Source organism: Leiobunum rupestre, chromosome 2 (assembly GCF_980474605.1).
Source record: "Leiobunum rupestre chromosome 2, qqLeiRupe1.1.hap1, whole genome shotgun sequence".
Taxonomy (NCBI): Eukaryota; Metazoa; Arthropoda; class Arachnida; order Opiliones; family Sclerosomatidae; genus Leiobunum; species Leiobunum rupestre.
This window is the reverse complement of record NC_143385.1, coordinates 49,220,791-49,234,914: the sequence shown is the minus strand read 5'-3', so window position 1 is coordinate 49,234,914 and position 14,124 is coordinate 49,220,791. Positions and strand designations below refer to the sequence as shown.

General features: G+C 34.5%; 4 non-coding genes across 4 annotated transcripts; 2 read left to right on the top strand and 2 right to left on the bottom strand.

Annotated features, from left to right (window-relative positions):
• Positions 1-2,789: 2,789 nt before the first annotated feature.
• TRNAL-AAG (transfer RNA leucine (anticodon AAG)) lies at positions 2,790-2,871 on the top strand. The gene has a single exon. It is a non-coding gene; the product is annotated as a tRNA-Leu (tRNA).
• A 1,798-nt stretch (positions 2,872-4,669) lies between these two features.
• Positions 4,670-4,833, top strand: LOC149957775 (U1 spliceosomal RNA). The gene has a single exon (XR_016479403.1). It is a non-coding gene; the product is annotated as a U1 spliceosomal RNA (small nuclear RNA).
• Positions 4,834-6,950: 2,117 nt separating this feature from the next.
• Positions 6,951-7,114, bottom strand: LOC149957774 (U1 spliceosomal RNA). The gene has a single exon (XR_016479351.1). It is a non-coding gene; the product is annotated as a U1 spliceosomal RNA (small nuclear RNA).
• A 6,589-nt stretch (positions 7,115-13,703) lies between these two features.
• Positions 13,704-13,785, bottom strand: TRNAL-AAG (transfer RNA leucine (anticodon AAG)). Its single transcript has one exon. It is a non-coding gene; the product is annotated as a tRNA-Leu (tRNA).
• Between the last annotated feature and the right edge of the window lie 339 nt (positions 13,786-14,124).

Below are 14,124 nucleotides of genomic sequence, written 5' to 3'. Positions count from 1 at the left end.
ACGTGATATCAGTGACCACTGATCGTAGGGAAAGGACCTAGACCTTCGGTGGTCGGACTTCTGACTTGTCCCAGATAACGCGCGTTTCTTCATTTCGTTTTCTGCTCCTGAACAAACAGGACAGGTAGTTCTCAATTTCGATTATCTCCCAGTCAAATTTTTTCAAAGTCTCTTCCGAGACTAACTTTTTCAAGGCTATTTAGCTATTCTAGCTATATTATTCAAAAAGCCTTTTTCAAGGCTAATTAGCTATTGTAGCTAAATTATTCAAAAAGCCTTTTTCACGGCTAATTAGCTATTCTAGAAAAAATATTCAAACAGCTTTTTTCAAGGCTTTGATATAGCTGGTACTATTAAAAAGTCTGTTTGAAGACTACATAGCTTTAACCAAGAATCCATTTAGGTACCATAAGAATATGGGAGCATAGCTCTAGCCTCTGGTATCGTCCTCGCAAACTTTGTAACGAAAGTTCGTCTGCAATTTTCACATCACATACACAGCGCACTCAGGCGTTAGAATCTGGCGTTTTATTTTTTTTTTCATTTCGTTAAAATGGCGGAAAAGCAAATATCTGCTCTAATCGAATAGTATCATTCTTTGATTAAATTGCGAGGGCAGAAAATTTTATATTTCCTAAGAAAACGTTCAAATTAACATATTAGTGTCATAATTTTAAAACTATAGTCAAGAAAATTCTTTAAAATCAGACATTTCAAAATTAAAATATATAGATAGGGGGGGTCTTTAATTCAGACCAGGCCTGTGTGTTAAAAATTCCTGGCGGGGTACTGCGCACTAGGTGTTGATGTTGAGTAAGTCAGATTGTAGGGCTCTACAGTCATCCATGCTTTTGATGTCTTTGTAAACTTTATTTAATAATAAATTTATCAATTTAGTAATAAATTTATCAATTTAGTAATAAATTTATCAATTTAGTAATAAATTTATCAATTTAGTAATAAATTTATCAATTTAGTAATAAATTTATCAATTTAGTAATAAATTTATCAATTTCGTAATAAATTTATCAATTTATTTAATAATAAATTTATCAATTTATTTAATAATAAATTTATCAATTTATTTAATAATAAATTTTTAAAATTTAATAATAAATTTATCAATTTAGTAATAAATTTATCAATTTAATAATAAATTTATCAATTTAATAATAAATTTATCAATTTAATAATAAATTTATCAATTTAATAATAAATTTATCAATTTAATAATAAATTTATCAATTTAATAATAAATTTATCAATTTAATAATAAATTTATCAATTTAATAATAAATTTATCAATTTAATAATAAATTTATCAATTTAATAATAATTAAATTGTTTAAATAATTAAATACAGTAATTTGGTCAGTTAAATATCAACGAAAATTACAAAGAAGTTCTTGAGGAAGGGGGGCCTCTTAATAACGCAGTGCCTACTCGCGAAATAATCCTGGCGGGCTACTGCTCGTTATATTAATTCTTTTTTTCAAAGATACCTTCGCAATTATTTGAATGTACAGCATTTGTAAAATAATTTACAAATCCAACTCCACTGTAGATGTTGTTAACTTTCATTTCAGTCTCTATGTTTCCAGTGCAAAAATTTAATTCTTCTAATAACTTTAAAAATGCTAATCGTTTTAATTGTATTAGGAAATTTTTCAGATTTCTTAAGAAAATGATCATTATTAATTGGTTTATTGTAAACCGTAACTTTTACTTGAAGAGCCTCAGTTATTTCTATATTAAGACATCCCACAGTCTTGTTATTGCTAGTGCAATAGGCCACCAGAGAATTGGAATCCGAAGATTTAGAAAGAACCCAGTTTCTCGTGAACTCACAATTTTGTATTTGAAAGTTCAAAAATGACACTGCCTATTTCATGGGAATCCGAACAAATTTCCATATCTTCATTTATTGTAACTTCAGCGGGTGAATCAGTCGGGATTTCATTATTTATCATTGTTTTATCTCGGTCATTAACACAACACGTACTGATAGTTTTTCAATTGGTGCACTGATTTCTAGATATAGTTTCTTGATACATTATTTACTTGTTCTTCATCAAATACCGTTACTTGTTCTTCATCAAATACCGTTACTTGTTCTTCATCAAATACCGTTACTGACTCAATCACTGATATAATTTCATCAATTATAATTTTTATGTAAGAATTTATACTTGTAGAATTTTGAGTAGGGTTCAGGATATAATTTAAGCGAAAAATAAATAGTGGACTTATTATAAATTATAAAAAAGATTGGACTAATAAAATATTATTTAGGAGAGGGAGACCTTCGCCGCGAGAGAGGGGGGACAAGAAAAGAGAGGGGGGAGCGAAAAATAAAGAGTGGACTTAAAAATAAATTATAAAAAAGATTGGACTAATAAACTGCTTGTTTTTAAGTTGGTTCAAAAAAATACACTTCTTATTGCTTTTATGCTAATTACGTTTTATTATCAAGACATTATTTACAAACATTATTCATAATATTATTTAGGCATTCTACGGCTCTATGGTTAATAAAATTCGTTTAGTTTTCTTTTGGTTTTAATGTTCAATTAACATAAATACGACATTACTAAAGTTATACAACTCTTCGAAAACTCCGTAATTCACGATTATCGTAGCGCCCACGCTCCGCTCAAGTCTTTGTCGAGAATGCCGGCTCCGGGTTTTGAGACGTCCTAGTAATAATTAGAATTTGAAGATTAATAATAAATATAGTATAGTTAATAAGATAATGTATCTGGATTTGCTGATTACCATTGCCTATTAGTGGTAGCGTCGCCGAGCGGTCTAAGGCGCTGGTTTAAGGCACCAGTCTCTCCGGAGGCGTGGGTTCGAATCCCACCGCTGCCAATGACTATTTTTGTTTTTAAACAATTTAAGTAGGATAGCACCCCCCGAGGGTCATCTAAAGTGCTCTTACGTCGTACACCTTTTCCCCAGTGAGTGTTTAAGCTTCTGTACTGGTACCATTCACAGCGTGACGTGCGTGTACTAAAAATCCTCCTATAAGAAAAGGTTGGTTAAATGCTCTTTAGTTTGTAAAACTACCCCTAGGTGGCGACGGCGTATACATCGAAGTATAGGATAACTTTATATTATCAAAGCATTGCTTTTAAATTGTATTTGTCATTCGAGAAAGTTCAATTTGGCGATGAGATACTTTCAATTTTGAATAATTTTAAAACTATATACAAATTCAAAACCTTCGGTTAAAATTCGCTTTGCACATGATTTCAAAGCGAAACTTCCAGATCAGTTAAAACCCTTTCCCACATCCCTACCATGATCTAGGTTTTCTAGAATAAAAGTTGAACATTATTTTTCAAGTTTAATTATCATTATTTTATGTCGAGTTAAGATATTGATCAATTCATTTTCTATTTCATAGAGGTAGTTCTCCAAATTGGTCCTAATTGTGATATTGATTTAAATAGGCTTTCCGAATATTTACCATTTTGGCTTTTTTCAAGGTCATTATGAGACGAAATTCGATTTCACTCTCGCAATTTATAGTTTCAAATGTGCTGAGAACGTTGCAAAACACCACGTGTCAATAGATTTAGCCATTAACGTCAGGCGCCAATACTTAGAATACGTCAACTTGAAGCTAGAGACATAGTCGAAGCTACTGGTACTAGTCACCTCACCACGATCTTAACCTGAAGGCTGAGAAGCTACGAGTCGCTGTTTGACTGGCGATATATTTTCAAGCGACTAATTAAACAAATGATATTTCAACCTATTTCAACTAAGCAAAACTTTGGTATTTACAGCGCGACCGGACATTAAACATAGACCAGCAGTGCAGCAGGATGGTAAACAATGTAATGTTAAAAATTATCAGCCAGAAATAATCCTTTTGTTCAGGAAAAAATGCTTAATAATGAATATTTAAGTCATGAAAATCCTCGCAAATGGGAAATCCGTGCTAACGGGAAAATCGCGCAACCGGGAAACCGCGCAAACGGCAAAACCACGTAAATGGTAATTTATGCAATTGACTGCGCAAATGGGAAGCTGCGCAAAAGGCTATTCCGCAAATGGAAACGTGCGCAAATGAAAACTGCGCAATTGCACCCAAACCGAATCAATTGTCTATTTTTAAACGTGTAACATACATAACCAAATAAATAAATGTAAATAAATTTGAAGTTAAACAAAGCAACCGGTTTTTAGAAACAGGAGCGCAAAGAATTAGTCATTTCCCCATAGCGTGAACGTCTTCTTAAATTTCCACACATCAGTTGACTCTTTTAAATATTCCCCATAGCGTGACGAAGTCGATCTAATGTTGAAAACGGTAAACTGAACTGGTTTTATAGCCTAAGAGTACATCCCTTACAGGATTCGAACCCGTGATCTTTTGATCCGAAGTCAGATACTTAATCCATCAGGCCACGCGGACGAAAAACTTCGTGCCTGAAAAAGCCTAATTGGAAAATGAATTCCGTCTGTGCCAAAGCGAAGTAAAAATGTACTTGTATATTTTCTCAAGGGGTCCTTAATCATGCACTACACTATACAGTGATGGCATCTGATATTTCGAAGCAAGACTTGAATACATAAAATATCGCGAAAACCAAAGGTCGCGTAGGGCATCCGAGTTTAATTATCTCATTATAAATGTATCAATTAAATTAAAGATATCATACTTACCTGGCGTCGCTGCAGCCTTGATCTATGAGGAGGCGGGCTTGGACGAGAATCCATCATTGTACCACGATGGGTTTGACTCCAACTTTCTCTTGCAAATTGCATTGGATGGGGCGTAAAATTTATGGTAGCGGGGTCCTGCGTACGCGCTTGACCCCAACCTTCTTAATTACAAAGTAAAACCGTTGGTCAGCGAAGGTGGTTCTGCGAAAGATACGGCGATTAAGTTCAACCCGTATTTAAACTCAGAACACAATCTTTAAACCTCGCATTTTGGCAGGTTCTCTCGCGATAAATAGATTTAATCTTAGCATTGTTAATCTGAACACTCGAATAGTGTACACCTGATTACGCGAGTGGCTACCCCCTCGGTCGAAAGGAAAAACATTCGTCCACTACAGGATTCGTGACTGTTATCAACTGATTCGAAGTCAGACGCCGTATCGATTGGGCCACGCGGACGATAATTTTATGTAAATTTCATTTGGTTCGTGCCGTAATCCTTTGGGGCCGATACAAAAATGAAGTTAAAAAAAAACAAACCGTCTGAGCCAAGGCGGAGTATCAGTAAAAACGTTCTTGTATATTTTATCAATATTATTTATTATGTACTACGCTATATAGTAACGTCTTCTGATATTTCAAAATAAGACTTTCTAATATCAAATATCGCGAAACAGAAAGGTCGCGTGATAAAAATCCAAATTAAGTCTACGCACGATGTGTGAGGATGTTGGATTAGACGAGTGGCCATCATTGCACCGTGATGGGTTTCACACCTACTTTCTGTTGCGCATTGCATTGGATGGGGCGTGTAATATCTGACAGTTGGCTCCTGCGTTCGCGCTCGACCCCGAATAAATAAATTTAAAAACAAAGTCTATAATAGTTGGAAAGGTTGAGTACAGTCTACAATGTTGTTAAAAGTCGTAGCACTATGTGATTAAGTGGGCATTCATAATTGACGGTTAGCAAAGCCAGCGGATCTCAATGTGTTATCTCGAAGGATATGACGATATTGCTGTAACTCCAGCAGTTTTTAGAGAAAGTGGTACTTTTCAAAAATGGTTTTTTCAAATTTTATCCGATCTCAGCTCCACCAGTACCATAAGTGTATCATTCTCTCTAAGTATACAAATTCCGGGTCTCGGTCGGGTATCTTAGTCTGAGTTTCGTGACGTCAGAGCTTGTATAGAGGGCAAACTCCAGATATAAAATTTTTTAAATATTTCGGCGGAGGCGCCACCGAGTGGTCAAAATGGCAACTACAGGGGCGTTTATTGAACAAAACTCTACCCTTGGATCTGAATCGTACCATAAGAAATGTAAGAAACATTCGGCAGTATCAATTCAGAGTGAAGTTGAGGTGATACACAGTATAGGGTGGTTGTAAAGGGCTGCCAGACCGACCCCGACAAAGACTCTAGTCATAGGTAGGAAAGCGTTTTGTCTACTTAGAAAGAATTATCCACTTATGCCAGTACGCATTGAGGACTCGCAAGTAGTTCTTTTTCTTTTAATTGGTTACATACCTTATTAATGGCTCAGGTCAACGCAGGTACAAAATTGAAACTGAAATTGAAACTTGGACGAATAATTACTGGACTCGAAACCTAAGCAAAATCCCAGGTTCCACAATTTGCATCGCCCGTCAGCGCTCCTACCGAGAGAATCGCAAAATATTTCTATCCAAATACAACACGTGCGTAAAAATGTCTGATGACCCGCATTCCGTCGCTGCTCCGCTGTTTCTAATAGAAGTTAGGCTTTTTTAATTTTAATAGGCTTTAGATTATCCAGTAATAATTGTATTGGAATAAAAATGAAAGCGTAATGAGTTAATTTATTTAAATAGGCAGTTTGCTTTAATGTTTTTGCATATATAGTTTGTTTTTATATTTTTCATATATTTTCAGAATTAGCTAATATCTAAAGTATCCCATTGGCATTTTTTTAATTTTTGTAGAACGCAATTTCTGAAGAGTGCTAGTAATACACTAAAATAATAACTGTTAATTCACTAGGCGTCATTCCCTATTGGCAGTTATAACAATTGCATTTGGAATAAAAGAAGTTAATTTCTAACTTATTTTGCGCTGTATACGGTTGATCGATACGAGTGTTCAGATTAACAATGCTAAGATTCAAACTATTTCTGGCAGGAGAACCTGCCAAAATGCGAAATTGTGTTCCGAGTTTAAATACGGGTTGAACCAACTCGCTATATCTTTCGCACAACCACATTCGCTGACAGTTTTATTTTGTAATCAGAAGTTTGGGGTCGAGCGCGTACGCAGGACCCCACTACCAGAAATTACACGCCCCATCTAATGCAATTTGGAAAAGAAAGTTAGAGTCAAACCCATCGTGGTGCAATGATGGATTCTCGTCCAAGCCCGCCTCCTCATAGATCGAGGCCGCAGCGACGCCAGGTAAGTATGATTCCTATTGTTTAATTGAGACATTTGTAATGAGATAATTAAACTCGGATGCCCTACGCGACCTTTGTTTTTCGCGATATTTTATGTATTCAAATCGTATTTCGAAATATCATATGCCATCACTGTAGTACATGATTAAGGACCCTTTGAGAAAATATACAAGTACATTTTTACTTTTCGTCCGCGTGGTCTGATGGATTAAGTATCTGACTTCGGATCAAAAGATCACGGGTTCGAATCCTGTAAGGGATGTACTCTTAGGCTATAAAACTGGTTCAGTTTACCGTTTTCAACATTAGATCGACTTCGTCACGCTATGAGGAAAATTTAATAGACTCAACTGATGTGTGGAAATTTAAGAAGACGGTCACGCTATGGGGAAATGACAATTTTTTTCGCTCCTGTTTCTAAAAACCGGTTGCTTTGTTAAACTTCAAATTTTACATGAAGGTTCGGTTGTTTCTAATATAATCGCTTTATATTTTTAATACATTTTAACTTATATTTATTGTTAGAAATTGTATTTAAAAAATTACTATGGTTCTTATTGGGAACCAGACGGCAATAGCGATACCGACGATAAATAGTTTAATGTTATTGAACGAGCCTCTCACTGGGTTATGTCTTTGCCCTCTCAGTTAAAATAAAGCGGCGGTGTTCGATGCCGTCGCTCGTTTTTTTCTAAGGCTTAGTTGTTGGTTTAAATATATTTATAATTAAATTAAACAACTAAAGCCGCCGCAGTGTGGCTGAGTTGTATAAAGTGCTATGGTTAGGCAACCAAGTACAGCTTACGGAGTGCGCGTCCTCATGTCTAGAAATAAGTTATAAATTTTATACAATTACGTAATTTTTAATTTAAATATAGTAAATAGTAAAAAAATGCCATTTTTCATTATTTGAGCATAGTAAATAATAATTAAATTAAATTTTTATTTACATTTATTTATTTGGTTATGTATGTTACACGTTTAAAAATAGACAATTGATTCGGTTTGGGTGCAATTGCGCACTTCCCGTCTGCGCAGTTTCCGTTTACGCACTTTTCCATTTGCGCGTTACCCATTTGCGGAATCGCCTTTGCGCAGCTCACCATTTGCGAAAATTACCATTTACGTGGTTTGTCCCGTTTGCGCGATTTTCCCGTTAGCACCGTTTTCGTTAGCGCGGATTTCTCATTTTCACGGTCTATCATTTGCGCGGATTTCCCATTTGCGAGGATTTTCATGACTTAAATATTCATTATTAAGCATTTTGTCCTTGACAAAAGGGTTATTTCTGGCAGATAATTTTTAATATTACATTGTTTACCATCCAGCTGCACTGCTGGTCTATGTTTAATGTCCGGTCGCGCTGTAAATACCAAACATTTTCATGGTTTGCTTAGTTGAAATATCATTTGTTCAATTAGTCTCTTGAAAATATCTCGCCAGTCAAACAGCGACTCTTAGCCTCTCAGCCTTTAGGTTAGATCGTGGTGAGGTGACTGTACCAGAACTATAGCTTTGACTATGTCTCTCGTTTCAAGTCCCTTTTTATCGTTATTTAATTAAATGTTTTAGTTACTTGCTAAGTAAAACTATATTAACTGAATCGAACTGCTAGCGAAACCTCATATTTAACATATCCTCCTTTTGTAAGTTAATGTCGTAGTCGTTGATTATGATACCGCTTGGTATGAATAGAGCACCGAAGGCAGTTAGTACGCTTACGAAAAAGTGGTTACACGGCCAACTTAAATATTCCAGACACTTAACGAATCCTGTATCTACATTTATAATAATGCAAAAATATTCTTATTGAAAGAACCAAGATGCTTCGTCGTACCATGGAGGAAGCACGTGACTGATACTGCGTTCAGTCAATAGGAGCGGACATCTCCATAGAAGAGGAGGGGTTCAAAAATCAAGTGGCTCTGCCGAACGGCGGAGACAGGAACTGAGTCTAAGTGGACGAATTTTCATGAAAATGGTTTTTTCTCCCTAATGCTTTTCCTACGGGAATTTGTTTTCCTAACTGTGTTGCAATTCGGAGACTTTTTAATAATTTTAGTGTTTGTACTCAACTTTGAATTTTTCATATGATTTTTAGTAAGTTTTCAGGTTTTATTTAAGACTACTTTCATAATTTTCCCTTAATTATTTCGCTCGTAATCTACTTTTAAAATCGACGAAAATTTTAAGGCGAGGAAATGAATTCCCCGCCTTTGGGACCTGTATTTGTGCTAGGCCTCGGTATTGCGCAATGATTTTTAAATTCCAAACATTAAAACCGAGGCCTAGCACAAATACAGGTCCCAAAGGCGGGGAATCCATTTCCTCGCCTTAAAATTTTCGTCGATTTTAAAAGTAGATTACGAGCGAAATAATTAAGGGAAAATTATGAAAGTAGTCTTAAATAAAACCTGGAAACTTACTAAAAATCATATGAAAAATTCAAAGTTGAGTACAAACACTAAAATTATTAAAAAGTTTCCGAATTGCAACACAGTTAGGAAAACAAATTCCCGTTGGAAAAGCATTAGAGAGAAAAAACAATTTTCACGAAAATTCGTCCGCTTAGACTCAGTTGGTGTCTCCGCCGTTCGGCAGAGCACGGCCGGCTCGAGATCTGCTTCGCGCTCATAGCGGCCCAGGCAAAGATTTCCTCTCCTATGTATTTCCGCGAATACCTTTTTTTAACACTAGGAGCGCTGTCCGAGCCCCCCCTTAAATGTAAAAAATCAGCGGGATATTTAATAGTTTTCTATGGCCGTAAATTCAACTAGTTAATCATTTTTGCATTGTTTTTCAAAAACTTCTGGAAAGTTTGGGATATACAACTTATGATTTGATCTTTATCTAATAAGTTTTCATTTAAAACATTTATTTAATTAAAGTAATATGCTTATATTGAGTTATATTAGTTAATTGCTAAGCCTAACCAAAGTTTATTTTGTTTTTCACAGGTTTCAAGTTTTTAAGTTTTCAAACCAGTATTCACATTTATTTTATCAGAATTTTAAATAAATAACCAAAATATTATTCATATTATTTAATAAATAGCTTTATTATTCTTTAAATTAAGTTCACATTTCTCAAACTTTAGTTTTAAAATCAGAACAAGTGTCCATTCTTTGCTAGAAAATTATTTTCCTCAATGTCTAGAAAAAGTTCAAACCGACTGCGAGAAGAAAATATTGACAAAGGAAACATATGAATCTATTAGAATAACTTCATTGTCTACAATATCTTGCGTGTCATACCTCCTTAAATCTGGTTTCCAGTTTGTTTTGACAAGAATCCATCCTTAAGAGATGCACTATATCATTATTTATTTATTTAGAGGTTATCTACAAAGCCGCATAGGCCAACTTATGTGTAGACTTACAGAATCGCAGGATTAAAAATGAACAGAATATAAAAAATTGTATAAAAGTAAGCAAAAAAAATAATAATAGTAATAATAATGAGATATATACAAATAATTAAAAGCATAAAGCAAAGCCAACATTAAGAAAACAATGAACAAACGAGTAAAAAATAATTACGAGATCATGACCAGGCAGATAAATGTTCAGATAATAAATAGCGGAATTTGTGATAATTAGATTGTGTCACAATATTTGATGGCAAAGCATTCCAATCGGTAATGAAACTATGGGAAAAATAATTTAGTCAAAAACCTAAAACATCTAACGTTCCCCAAGACAGCTTCACAGATCTATCAGCCATGATTGATACTAGACTCGATGAATTTTCCACTATTTTTAACGGCAATGAAGTTACATTACCATCTGAAGTTACTGACATACTAAATGCTTTGGACGGCTAGCAAATCCTAGAAGAAAAACATTTTTGCGAATTGTGCCTAATTCTGACTCACCATTTAAATTATCCGACAGAGGAAACCTTAGGTATCCCCAGCAAAGCTTTATCATGTTAATGGCTAATATTGGATATAGTAACAACATTCTAGAGAGAGCTGTACCCTATCTTTGGGATTCACCTGCAATTTTAAAAAACATTGAAATCCACTTGTGGCCAAAAATTGTTCTATGCCCTTACATCCAATGTGATTTGAATAATAATCACCCGAATGAAATTGCTGATTTAATTTGTAGAAAGGTCGTACTCCTAATTATCACAAATATTACCAAAACTCTGTCCGCAAAATTTTAGAAAGTGAAAGAACTTGTGCATAAGCCTCTTTCTCAAAAAGTACTCAAGTTGTAAATTCTAAATTTTTCCTATCTATTATTTAGTTGTGTATCATTCAGTGGAAAATCCACCTAGGTTTATTATATTTATCAGATTTAAATACCTTCCAAGTTTCCATCACTATTTTCATTCATAGAGATCTTCCAAGTGACAGTTAGTTAATCCATGCCAGTATAAATCATCATTATATGTTAACTCATATTCCACCTAGTCAACACATATAAATTATCACACGTTAACCCATATTTCAACTAGTCAATATTTGAATAAATAATCATACTATGTTAAACAATATTTCAACTAGTCAATATTTGAATAAATAATCATACTATGTTAAACAATATTCCAACTAGTCCTGTATAAATTATCATTATAATACATCATCCTATATTCTAACTATTATGTATTATTAAACTTATTTTGGCTCTTAAAAAAACAAGTTAATACCTTAATAATAAACTTTTACTTCAAGAGAAGTCACATTTGTTTTCTTTTAAAATTCATTTATTTTACTACTTTAATTCAATTAAGTTTTTAAACATTAATACAAAACACAGGCCTCTGGAAGTTACTACATAACAAAAATACAGCTGTAAGGAGAACCACGTGTATATGTTTATATTTTTATACAGAAACGTCGACGGTGATTTCTGGCTCCAGAATGACCAAATTTTAAAAACGTTTTTCAAAACTTTACTTTGCGTTAAAAAATCTGAAGAGGTGTTTAACTTTTTTATTATTAATTAACTTAAATATTACTAAAAAAATATTTTACAAAAAATTACACATTACGCGATAATAATTGAAATTCCAAAGTTCCGCGCCGTTCCTCCCATTCGATAACATGGCTGTGAATTTTCTCAAGGGGGGGCTAGACTAGCGCCATAAAACGATGTGAGAAGTTTTTGAACTAATTTCCCATACGCGATTTTCGTACGATCGCCTGGGCCGCTATGAGCGCGAAGCAGATCTCGAGACGGCCGTGGGCAGAGCCACTTGATTTTTGAACCCCTCCTCTTCTATGGAGATGTCCGCTCCTATTGACTGAACGCAGTATCAGTCACGTGCTTCCTCCATGGTCGTACACTCTAAGAAATTGGGGTGTTGATTGAACTTGATTCAAACCGTTTTAACACTATTTGTACACTTTTTCATGAGTCGAAATTTGACACTGCTAGGGGCGTTTTATTACACAAATCAAACCCCGTATTAACACCTTCAAGATTTTTGTCTTAAAAATACGGTGTAAAAAATGAGATTTAAAACTCCTTTTCCACACGATTCAAACACTGTTTTATCATTCTTTGTTTGTGACACAAAATATTTCCAATAACCGTGTAATAACACACCTTTAAATAGTCATTTTGCAATTTGTAAGCTTTAAATCACACCTTTAAAGGTGTTAATACACCCATTTCAAGAGTAAAATCACACCCGTGAAGGAATTAAAAGTAACCTTTAGAGGTGCAAATAAGCCATTTTGAAGAATAAAATAACACTCTTAAAGGTGTAAATTCGCACTTTAAATATAAAAATTGTAGCTGATGAGAGTTGAATCACACCTCTATAGGTGTAAATAGGTTCGTATAAAGAGTAAAATCAAACTTTTAAAGGTGTAAAATCAGACTTTTAAAGGATTAAAATCAGAATTTTAAAGGTGTAAAATCAGACTTTCAAAGGTGTAAAATCAGACTTTCAAAGGTGTAAATTCACTTGGTAAAAGATAAATAACACCTATAAAGGTGTTAAAATGCCTTTTTGAAAGGTACATTCCACCTACAAGAGCACAATAACAATTTTAATGGTGTTACTATGTCACTTTTGTAGTGTTCTAAAAATCTTTAATTAGTTAAAAAACCATAGAAACAATTGTTGCAGTTTACAGCACGACAAACCGGGCGCAGCGGTAAAATTGTGCAGACAATTTACAAAAACCTTAAGTATAACTAAAGCAACGCCACAACAAACATGCTTTGCCGAAGACGTAATTTTAACTGCGACAATGAGCAATAATGCCCGGGTGTTTTATACCGAAAACCAAGCGTGAATTTGTATATAGATTTAAAATTATTCAAAATTGAAAGTATCTCATCGCCAAATTGAACTTTCTCGAATGACAAATACAATTTAAAAGCAATGCTTTGATAATATAAAGTTATCCTATACTTCGATGTATACGCCGTCGCCACCTAGGGGTAGTTTTACAAACTAAAGAGCATTTAACCAACCTTTTCTTATAGGAGGATTTTTAGTACACGCGGTGAATGGTACCAGTACAGAAGCTTAAACCCCCACTGGGGAAAGGGTTTACGACGTAAGAAAACTTTAGATGACCCTCGGCCCTCCTACTTAAATAAATAAATTGTTTATTAATAACAAAAATAAACATTGGCAGCGGTGGGATTCGAATCCACGCCTCCGGAGAGACTGGTGCCTTAAACCAGCGCCTTAGACCGCTCGGCCACGCTACCACTTGTATAAGTTTGAAATCAGCAAATGGAGATACATTTTCTTGTTAACTATGATGGGTTCTCATCCAAGCCCGCCTCCCTATAGATCGAGGCAGCAGCCACGCCAGGTAAGTATGCCAGTTTAGAGAAAAGTTAACCTTCGATTGTTGTTAGAATAGTCTTTCTAACCTTCTATTGCTGAATACAATAGCGCTAACTAAAGGTTGCTTTCAAAAAATGATGGATTTATATGAAAATAACCAAAAAAAGTTTATCACCTTTGGTATTTCAATCAGCAATTTCCGCGTTATCGGATTAAGAAATGCCCAGGACAGGGCGATAGTACGTCATTATTAGGGA